Source organism: Phacochoerus africanus, chromosome 11 (genome assembly GCF_016906955.1).
Source record: "Phacochoerus africanus isolate WHEZ1 chromosome 11, ROS_Pafr_v1, whole genome shotgun sequence".
In the NCBI taxonomy this organism is placed as follows: Eukaryota; Metazoa; Chordata; class Mammalia; order Artiodactyla; family Suidae; genus Phacochoerus; species Phacochoerus africanus.
In genome coordinates this window covers 2571876-2583441 of record NC_062554.1, presented here as the reverse complement: position 1 = coordinate 2583441, position 11566 = coordinate 2571876, and the positions used below count along the sequence as shown (strand labels likewise).

General features: G+C 42.9%; 1 protein-coding gene across 1 annotated transcript in view; it reads left to right on the top strand.

Annotated features, from left to right (window-relative positions):
- The first annotated feature begins 3382 nt into the window (after positions 1–3382).
- ZNF215 (zinc finger protein 215) overlaps positions 3383–11566 on the top strand; it is a 32506-nt gene continuing 24322 nt past the window's right edge. Inside the window, exon 1 of the mRNA XM_047753123.1 lies at positions 3383–3540. The gene's annotated coding sequence lies outside the window, so the exon portion shown is untranslated. The remainder of the gene's footprint in view (positions 3541–11566) is intronic.

Genomic DNA, 11566 nt, shown 5'->3' with positions numbered 1-11566 from the left:
GGCTTCCGGTAAAATATGCAGCCTGTTCTCCTCCAAACCGTAAAAGTCATCAAAAACAACCCTGAGAAACTGTCACAGCCAGGAGGAGCCTCGGGAGACATGATAACCAAATGAAATGTGGCATCCTGGGTGGGATCCTGGATCCGAAAGAGGATGCGAGTTTTCAGAACACAAAAACAAAAACAGAAAGAACCTAAGGAATCCAAACAAAATATGAACTTTAGTTAAAAATAAAGTATCAGGCGTTCCCATTGTGGCTCAGCAGAAACGAATCCGACTAGTAACTGTGAGGACACAGGTTCGATCCCTGGCTTCGCTCAGTGGGTTAAGGATCCAGTGTTGCCTTGAGCTGTGGTGTAGGTTGCAGATGGGGCTCGGATCTGGTGTTGCTGTGGCTGTGGGGTAGGCCGGCGGCTATAACTCTGATTCATCCCTGGCCTGGGAACCTCCATATCCCTCAGGTCTGGCCCTAAAAAGACATGATGATAATAATAGCAATGTATCAATCTTATTTTCCTAATTGTAGCAAATGTGCCACAATAATGTAAGATGTCCATAACAGGGAAAAGTGGTGGTGGTGGTGGGGGGGTATATGGGAACTTAGCATACAATATCTTGTCAATTTTTCTGCAAATCTAAAACTGACCTAAAAAATAAAGCCTATTTTAGAAAGAAAACAAATATTTGATATCCTGGCTTTTTCATGTCATTAGATCTTAATTCAATTACATCCTAATTGACTAGACTGGGTGCATCTAATTGATCAAGTCCAAGTTGAATGCCTTGCCTTAGCTTCACTGGAGACAAAGAAAGTGGTATCAGGTGTTTCTACGGAGAGAGACAGTCTTTAACTGCCCAGAAGACTATAATTACAGAAAGGCTGTTCGAATGATCAGAAGCCAAAAACTGACAAATATCCATGCACATGGACCATGAAACTAAATCACTCCTATTTGTGTTGTGAATATGTACGAATTCCAGACTGAACAGTGCAACTCACAATCTATACAACACAATATTGTGAGGGTGTGTGAACACAGAACTGTGGGTGAAGAAATACAATAGCTTAGCATAGAGAATGCTTCGGTTGGTTATAAACACAGTCCTCATTTAATTGCATTTACTAATGTATTTTCACTTGCTAGCACAGCGTTGCCGCATATTAAACTCTCAATAAAAAATGGCGGAATGAACATGTAAGGAACAGTTTTGGCTTAAGTCAGGTCAAGTTTTCTCTCTATTTTTTTTTTTTAAATTCAGAGAAGAATCTGTGCCAAGTAATTCTAAGCGTCTTAAGGATCTAGTCCCAGATGGCTTTGCGATGGAAGTCACATATTGAGAGAAATGTTTTAAAGTTGTGCCATTAGACACTAGGCCGACCTTTAGTGAGGTGACCGCAAACTGAAAATGACCCTCGTTCAGTTAGAGCGCAGTGGCCAGGCTTCTGCGGATCTTTGAAGACACAGGATCAGAAAGCTCATGTCTACAAGAGGTGTGGGAGGAAGGGTGGTCATTCTGCCTCCTGCTTGGCCCCTTTTCCATTTCCCTGCACTCCTTTTTATTATTATTAAACTTTTAGTTTTGATGTAATTGTAGATTCACATGCAGGTATAAGAGATCTTATGTATCCAATATCCAGTTTCCCAATGGTAGCATTTTTTTTTTCTTTTTCTTTTTCTAGGGCCGCTTCTGCGGCATACGGAGGTTCCCAGGCTAGGGGTCTAATGGGAGCTGTAGCCACCGGCCTACGCCACAGCCACAGCATCGTGGGATCCTTAACCCACTGAGCGAGGCCAGGGATCAAACCCGTAGCCTCATGGTTCCTAGTTGGATTCGTTCACCACTGCGCCATGACGGGAACTCCCTCAATGGTAGCATCTTATGAAAACATTTTGCAGTGCTATGACCAGGATGTTGACATGGATACAGTTTAAAAAACGGGACAGTTTTATCGTCACAAGGATTCTTCCTTGCTATTCTTCTACAGCTACAGCTAACTCACTCCCCAACTCCCATCCCTGACCACTGAAATCACTGAATTTTTCCCCATTTTTATAATTTTGTCATTTCAAGAATGCTCCATAAACGGAATCATAGAGTTTGTGACATTTGGGGGTTGACTTTTTTCATTCAACATCACTTCCGCAATAGTTATCCAAGTGTTATTTGCATCAATAGTTCTTTTTTTTTTTTTTTGCTGAGTAATATTCCCTGGTACAGGTGTACCACATTCATTTGATCATTTGACATCGGAGAATGGATCTCTGCATTTCTCTGCACTCGTAATTGGCTAAAAACTATGTCTGAGCCTGTTTATTGGCAATACTTACAAGTTAAAATTTGAATTTTTGCCTAGCTAGTTGAAAGTGACTTTTATAAAGGTCAACCCCATCACAAACAATTCATCGCACACACCCTTCCCCTAATATTGGAAAATATCTTTCCACAATTCTGGCATATCTTACTAATAGCCCTTTGAATCTTAAAGCATCCCGTGAGGAGCAGTGGGACAGGTGCAAAGTGATCTGAGCTTGAAGCTCAGCTTTGCTGCCTTTTAGTTTCTGTAAATTGGGTGATGATAACCTGTTTCTTAGAGTCCTGTGGTATGAGTGAGATGCTATTTAAAAATTTGCTTATGAAAGTAATGAGTACAGACGAGGTTGGCCAAAACAAACAAAAAAATTCGTTTCCTGTCTTGTTCTACCCTGCGTTGAAAGCTCCCTGACTTACTAGTTTGAGTTCTTCCTCTGGGGCCCAGTCTTAGAGGCCCCCACCTTCTATTGTTTTCTCTTTTTCTCTCTGCAGTCTCATCGCAGTTGCCCGCCCCCCCCCCCGTCCCAGTATCAACTACCGTCTCCCCGTTATTGACACAAATATCACAAGAGTGGCCCCAGACACCTCTAAGCCCCTGAACTTATACTCAGTTGCCTACTTACAATGCTTCTTGATGTCACAAAGTATCTCAGAAATAATAAGACAAAACCCGACTCGTGATCATCTGCAAGACTTTTTGAACTGCAGATGCAAAACTGAATGAATGAGCGAATCCGTAAAAACCGTGTTAAACCATGTTACGTACCAGACGATAACTTTTCGAAATTATTTCACTGAATTTTGAGTCCAGGAAAATGGGGGAGGAGAGCGGGTGGCGGGGAGACGGTAAGATTTTGGCCGCTTCTAGAGGGAACTGGAGCTGGACACACCCTTCTCCCAACGGCCCTGGGCCTGGCCAGGCATCCTTGGCCCCAGGTCAGGCTCTAGTCAGCGAAGGGGGCGGGGCCTGGAAGGGGCGGGGCCTGGAAGGGGGCGGGACCGGAGGGGCCGCGGGGGCTTCTGGGGACGCCTTGCCCGGCTGGTGCGCGTGCGCGGAGCCTCACCCGCCCTGGGAACTTGAGAGGCGCAGGTCGGCGTGGAGTGTGGCCGCGTCGCCTCCTCCAGGAGTGGGCGCCAACGCGGGTTCCTGTCCCCAGCCTGGACGGCGACTTCTGTGGCGCCTCTGAACTGGCTCCGGGGTGCGACGGGAGCCCTGCTCAGCGGGAGGTGAGGACGCGGGGCTCCGCTGCAGGGCGTCCACGTGGAACGCGCGGCTTCCCCTCGGCTTGTTGGCTGCCTGGGTCCAGTCCCGGCTGGAGGCGCGAGCCGCCGAGCCTGGAGGCGCGGGCTGCGGGAAGTTCGTGCGCGGGCGAGGAGAGGCGGGCGGGCGGTCGGGGTCGGGAGGCAGGGTTCTAGGTCCAGGGATGTCGTCGTCTCGGTGGTTCTGTGAGAGGGCGGCCCCCAGGTGGGTCCGTCTGCTCAGTAGGTTTGGGAGTGACTCGGATGCCTGCCTCATGGACGTGCCAGGTGTGACTGGACCGATCACCTGGAAAAGAAATTGGAGAGACGTTCATTCCAACTCGCCTTGCCTTTCCAGTCATTCCCGACCACTCCGCCGGACGTCGGAACCTCCAGGCACCCTTATTTCAGACACTCATTTGCAAACTGCTTAAGGCTCTTGATCAGAGCTAGGATTCTCCTTATCTCAGGCCACCGCTTTAAACAACCCTTTTCACAGACAGATGCTCCCTTTTCCCGTAATTAGCACCTTGAAGCTGTAAAATCCTGGTTATTTAGCGCTAGATTCCTGTAACCTGGGCGTTAGTGCACGCCCCTCCCCCTTCAGTAGTGCGGGGCTCAGCATGTTGGTTTCGTGCTAAGCCCTCGGAGGGGTCTAGTCTTGACCTTGTTTATTTCAGTAGTCACCGCTTACAGAGCGTTTAGGCTTCGTGCAGTCACGGCCGCACCGTGGACCTTCTATCATTGTTCCTGCTTTGGAGTCTTTAATGCCAGCGTGTAATAAACATCTCTGACCTCTCCTCCTAGCTCTGTCGTTACTTACATGGAGTAACTGATTAATTTGCTTTTAACCTATGAACTTCTTGTATGTTTTGTTGCTTTTTCTTTGAGTTGAACGTTTAATTCATCTCATTCTTGTTTAATTAGGCGATGGCAAATCCTTACCTGGATAATAGTAGAGCTTGAGCTATGCTCTACAGATTTTGAAGTTACGGCGTTTTTAGTGTTTTTGCTTTGTTTTTAGAAGGAAAAGTTAAGTTTCAAAATTAGTTGAGACTTTTTTTTTCTATTTTTGTTTCTCTTTGGTGTTAAATTCTGGTTTTCATTCTGGTAAGAAATGTGGTTTATACTGCTTATATTTACTTTTTGTTTATTGAGAAGTTGATTGGTAGCTTAATAAATAGCAGTGTAGAAACTGCATTTTATCTGGCTTTATATATCAGACTAAGCATATTATTCATACCCACTGTGTTGTTAATTTTATCGGCGCGGAACCCGCCTTGAGTTGGCTTAGGCCAGCAGCTGTAGCTCTCATTGGATCCCTAGCCTGTGAACTTCCATGTGCCTGGGGTGCAGCCCTAGATAGCAAAAGAAAGGAAGAAAGAAATACTTCTCTGGGTTAAATCGGGGCATAAAAAGACAGGTAGGGTGGCAGACTTGATTTTTATCACGGAAGTTCTCCTGTGCTATTGTTTTTCCTTTTGCCATATGCGTGGATCACTGATTTGAATTTTTTTCATCATAAACTTTTTTCTTCCTTTTTACTTCCACGTTTTGGGTGGTCCTTCCAGGTTTTTCTGTCGTGTTTAATGGCGTCCGTCCCTTCTGGTCTTTACTGTTTCCAATCAGGATTTGAAGTCTGCTAATCCACTTTGATACTCAGCTTCATCTCATCCTATTTCACCATTGGCTCCCTAATTCTCTCGTATTACCATGTATCCTTTTGAATCTGCAGACATCAGGCAAGTGTCTGCTAATTTTTTAAGCAAAATTTTAATTTTAGGAACAGTATGAAATTTACAGTAAAAATGGAGAAGCTGATACAGAGTTTCCAGATATCTCTAAGCATCTCCCCGTCACTGACAAACAGTGTGGTACATTTGTTCCAGTTAACAAAATGATGTTAATACAACCAAGTCCATACATGATTCCTGTTTCTTTAGTTTTTGCCTAATCTCTTTCTTCAGATCTCAGCCGGGATGCCTTATTTGTTTTATCCTCACAGGCTCCTCTTGGCTGTAATAGTTTCTCAGACTTGTTTTTAATGACCCTTACACTTTTGAGGAGGATTGGCCAGGTATTTTAGAGGAAGCTGAATTAGAGAATTTGTGTGCTGTTTTTCTCCTGATTGAGCTGCGGTGATGCGTTTAGGGGACGAGGATGACGGAGAAAGAGAGCTGTTTCCACCACGCCCTCTCAGGGGTGCGTACTGTCACAGCATTTGTCACTCTGGCTGTTGATCGGGATCACCCGGCTGAGGGAGGTTGTCAGGTTTCTCCGATGTCCCACCCAGTAGAAGTACAGCTGCGGAAGGAAATCAGTCAGGTCACAGAGCCCGCGCTCGGGGGGTGGACAGCCCTCCACCTCCCGGAGGGCTGACTGTGGAAATGATTGGGACTTCTTCTCCTGAGAGAGTTGTCTCTTCCCCCCTGTTTGTTTATTTCAGTTTAATTTTTAAAAGTTATTTTTTTTTAGCCGTACCGGCTGTATATGGAAGCCCATGGGCCAGGGGTCAAATCCGAGCCGCAGCTGTGGCGATGCCTGATCCTTAACCCACAGCAGGAGCTCCAGTTTTTATTTCACACTGGATTGTAGTCGGTTTACAGTGTTGTTAGTTTCAGTTACACACATACCCATTCTTTTTCAGATTCTTTTTCCCGTGTAGCCTATTACAGAACACGGAGTAGAGGGCCCTGTGCTAGGCAGTAGGTCCTCTGTTGGTTATCTCGTCTCTATGTAGTAGTGTGTCTATGCCAGTCTCAAAATTCCGATTTATCCCTCTCTTCCCCCCACCCCACCTTTCCCCTTGGGTAACCACAAGCTTGATTTCCAAATCTGTTTGTTTCTGTTTTATAAATGAGTTCTATCATTTTTATTAGATTCCACATATAAGTGATATGTTTGTTCTCTGGCTGACTGACTTCACTTAGTATGATAATCTCTAGGTCCATCCATGTTGCTGCAAATGGCATTACTTCCTTCTTTTTATGGCTGAGTAATATTCCACTGTGTACATGCACCACATCTTTTTTATCTAGTCCTCAGTAGATGGGCATTTAGGTTGCCTCCATGCCTTGGCTATTGTAAGTAGTGCTGCGGTGAACATTGGGAGGTATGTTTCTTTTTGAATTACGGTTTTCTCCAGATATACGCCAGGCATGGGATTGCTGGATTATTTAGTAGTTCTATTTTTAGTTTTTTTGTTTCTTTTAAGGGACCACCATACTGTCCTCCACAGTGGTTGTGCCAATTTACATTTCCACTGAGAGTGTAAGAAGCTTCCCTTTTCCCCATCCCCTCTCCAGCATTTCTTGTTTGTAGACTTTTTGATGGTGGCCGTTCTGACCAGTGTGAAGGGATAACTCATGATAGTTTCATTTCTCCAATAATTAGTGAGATTGAGCATCTTTTCATGTGCCTAGTAGCCATCTGTCTGTCTTCTTTGGAGAAATGTCTCTTTAGAGATTCTTCCCATTTTTTGATTGTTTTTTGGATGTAGAGCTGCAGGAGATGTTTGTGTATATTTTGCAGATTAATCTCTTGTCAGTCTCTCCACTTGCAATGTTTTCTCCCAGCTTTTCATTTTTCTTTTTGTTTTGTTTATGGCTTCCTTTGCTGTGTAAAAGCTTTTACATTTATTTTATTTTATTTATTTTTTTGTCTTTTTGCTATTTCTTGGGCCACTCCCATGGCATATGGAAGTTCCCAGGCTAGGGGTCGAATCGGAGCTGTAGCTGCCAGCCTACGCCAGAGCCACAGCAACATGGGATCCGAGCCGCATCTGCAACCTACACCACAACTCACAGCAATGCTGGATCCTTAACCCACTGAGCAAGGGCAGGGAGCGAACCCGCAACCTCATGGTTCCTAGTCGGATTCGTTAACCACTGCGCCACGACGGGAACTCCAAAGCTTTTAAATTTAATTAGGTCTCATTTATTTATTTTTGTTTTAATTTTCATTACTCTGGAAGATGGATCCAATAAGATATTGCTGTGATTTATGTCAGAGTGTTCTGCCTATGTTTTATTCTAAGAGTTTTATAGTATCTGGTCTTACATTTAGGTCTTTAATCCATTTTGAATTTAAATACACATTTTGTTTATGGTGTAAGAGAATGTTCTGATTTTACCTGTAGCTGTCCAGTTTTCCCAGCTGTACCACTTATTGAAGAGATTATCTTTTCTCCATTGTATATTCTTGCCTCTTTTATCATAGACTAGTTGACCATAGGTGCGGGGGTTTATTTCTGGGCTTTCTATCCTGTTCCACTGGTCTATATTTCTGTTTTTGTACTAATATCATACTATTTTGATGACTGTAGCTTTGTAGTATAGTCTGAAGTCTGGGAGCATGAGTTCCCCCAGCTGTTCTTCCCCCGCCCCCCAGATTGGTTTGGCTGATCAGGGTCTTTTGTGTTTCCATTTAAAATTTTTTTCTTCCTAGTTCTGTGAAATATACCATTGGTAATTTGATAAGGATTGCATATTTAAATTATTTGGAATTCCTCTCATGGGAGATTTGTTTTTCTCCTTCATTTATTGATTGATTGGCTCAATCATGTATTATCAGTGTGGCTTATGGGTATTTATTTTATAGTTTGGGTGGTCATCCAGTTGCTTGTATTGTTCCAGCTTTGGCCATTGGGAGCTCTTGCACCTTGGTTCCTGTATGCCTTTAACGTGCTGCATTGAATGTGTTTTTGGTTTTTTGGTTTTGACCATTTCTTTACTTTCTGGTCCTTCAAGATGTTTCAGGCTCATCTTGTATATTTCCTGCCCCAGTCTTAGAATCAACTATTTCCCCATGGGGCCTTGGTTCCTTTTACTGAAGAATGATTTTAGAAACCAAGGTCTGAGGGGTTTCCTAGTGGCCTAGAAGGTTAAGGACCTGGCATTGTCAGTGCTGTGGCTTGGGTTCAGTTATGGCCAAGGAACTTAAACGTGCCATGGGTGTGGCCAAAAAGAAAGAAAGGGAGGGAGGAAGGACGGAAGATGAGCAGGTCTGGAGCTAGGTATTCTTTTTGGGGGTCCTTTGTTCTAAGCCTGCTCATCTGAGAGTCTGCCATCAGGGAAACAGATTGTGTATATACCAACCCCTGTATATTTCTGTATCTGTAAGTATGTCTATATGTAACTGTCTTTACCTGCACTAAGCTGAACACAAGCTCATGCTGATGTCTCCACCTCTGATTTATTACCACATGGACCATTCTCGCCTCCTTCCCTTGGTTATCCGTAGACTCCTCCTCAGACACAGAGAAACCACAAGCTGCAGTGCATTTACTTATGACTCAGTCTCAGCAGGCGTGTAGCAGTATCAGAATTGTTAACCGATACCTCCATGGAAAGTAACTTTGTCAACTGGAATACATTTTCTTTTGCTTTTAGTCTGTGGTTTCCTCTCATCTCCAAACTTTTTTTTTCTTCTGAATGTCATATTCTAAAACGTTCTTTTGCCCTAACTCTTTACTATTGTGCATTTTTCCTTCTACTACACTCTTTTCAAAGGCCTTCATATATCCATCCCTGACTCTGTTTACTAATCCTTATTTGAATGTTGCATGATCAGTTCAGGGGACATTCCCCAACAGATGAGGTCAGGAAATAACTTTTTATTATTATTATTATTATTTAATAGTTATTTCCCCAATGCAATTTTTTTCTACTGTACAGCATGGTGACCCAGTTACGCATACATGTACACATTCTATTTTTGCACATTATCATGCTCCGTCATAAGTGACTAGACAGAGTTCCCAGTGCTACACAGCAGGATCCCATTGCTTATCCATTCCAAAGGCAATAGTTTGCATCTATTCACCCCAAGCTCCAGATATCCCCTTTGGCAACCACAAGTCTATTCTACAAGTGCATGATTTTCTTTTCTGTGGAAAGGTTCATTTGTGCCTAAGATTAGATTCCAGATATAAGTGATATCATATGGTATTTGTTTTTGTTTTTTTTTTTATTTCCCCACTGTACAGCAAGGGGATCAAGTTATCCTTACATGTATACAATACAATTACATTTTTTCCCCCACCCTTTGTTCCGTTGCAACATGAGTATCTAGACAAAGTTCTCAATGCTATTCAGCAGGATCTCCCTGTAAATCTATTCTAAGTTGTGTCTGATAAGCCCAAGCTCCCGATCCCTCCCACTCCCTCCCCCTCCCTCATATGGTATTTGTCTTTCTCTTTGTGACTTACTTCACTCAGTGTGAGAGTCTCTAGTTCCATCCATGTTGCTGCAAATGGCATTATGTCATCCTTTTTTATGGCTGAGTAGTATTCCATTGTGTATATATATCAGATCTTCTTAATCCAATCATCTGTTGATGGACATTTGGGTTGTTTCCATGTCTTGGCTATTGTGAATAGTGCTGCAATGAACATGCGGGTGCACGTGTCTTTTTTAAGGAAGGTTTTGTCCAGGTATATGCCCAAGAGTGGGACTGCTGGGTCATACAGTAGTTCTATGTATAGATTTATAAGGTACCTCCATACTGATCTCCATGGTGGTTGTACCAGGTTACATTCCCGCTAACAGTGCAGGAGGGCTCCCTTTTCTCCACACCCCCTCCAGCATTCGTTATTTGTGGACTTATTAATGATGGCCATTCTGACTGGTGTGAGGTGGTATCTCAGGGTAGTTTTGATTTGCATTTCTCTAATAATCAGGGATGTTGAGCATTTTTTTTCTATGCTTGTTGGCTATCTGATAATCTTCCCTGGGAAAATGTCTATTCAGGTCTTTTGCCCATTTTTCAATTGGGTTATTGGCTTTTTTTGCTGGTGAGTTGTATAGGTTGTTTCTATATTCTAGAGGTTAAGCCCTTGTCAGTTGCATTGTTTGAAATGATTTTCTCCCCTTCTGTAAGTTGTCTTTCTGTTTTCTTTTTGGTTTCCCTTCCTGTGCAAAAGCCTGTCAGTTTGATGAGGTCCCATTGGTTTATTTTTGCTTTTATTTCTGTTGCTTTGGGAGACTGACCTGAGAAGATATTCATAAGGTTGATGTCAGAGAATGTTTTGCCTATGTTCTCTTCCAGGAGTTTGGTGGTGTCTTGTCTTCTATTGAAGTCTTTCAGCCATTTAGAGTTTATTTTGGTGCATGGTGTGAGGGTGTGTTCTGGTTTCATTGATTTGCATGCAGCTGTCCAGGTTTCCCAGCAATGCTTGCTAAAAAGACTGTCCTTTTCTGTTCCATTGGTCGGTCTGCCTGTTTTGGTACCAGTACCACACTGTCTTGATGACTGTGGCTTTGTACTATTGCCTGAAGTCTGGGAGAGTTATGCCTCCTGCTTGGTTTTTGTCCCTCAGAATTGCTTTGACAATTCTGGGTCTTTTGTGGTTCCATATAAATTTTTGGATTGTTCGTTGTAGTTCTGTGAAAAATGTCATGGGTCATTTGATAGGGATTGCATTGAATCTGTAGATTGCTTTGGGTAGTATGGCCATTTTTACAATATTTATTCTTCCAACCCAGGAGGGTGGAATATCTTTCCATTTCTTTACATCTTCTTTAATTTCCTTGATGAATGTTTTATAGTTCTCAGCATATAAGTCCTTTACCTCCTTGGTCAGGTGTATTCCCTGGTATTTGATTTTAAAAGGTATTTTTGTATTCCTTTTCTAATATTTCATTGTTAGTATACGGAAATGCGATTGATTTCTGAATGTTAATCTTATATCCTGCTACTTTGCTGAATTTGTCATCAGTTCAAGTAATTTTTGGGTTGAGTCTTTAGGGTTTTCTATGTATATTATCATGTCATCTGCATACAGTGACAGTTTTACCTCTTCTCTTCCTATTTGGATGCCTTTTATTTCTTTTGTTTGTCTGATTGCTGTAGCTAGGACTTCCAGTACTATGTTGAATAACAGTGGTGAGAGTGGACATTCTTGTCTTGTTCCAGATTTTAGTGGGAAGGCTTTCAGCTTTTCTCCATTGAGTATTATATTTGCTGTGGGTTTGTCATAAATGACTTTGATTATGTTAAGGAATGTTCCCTCTAT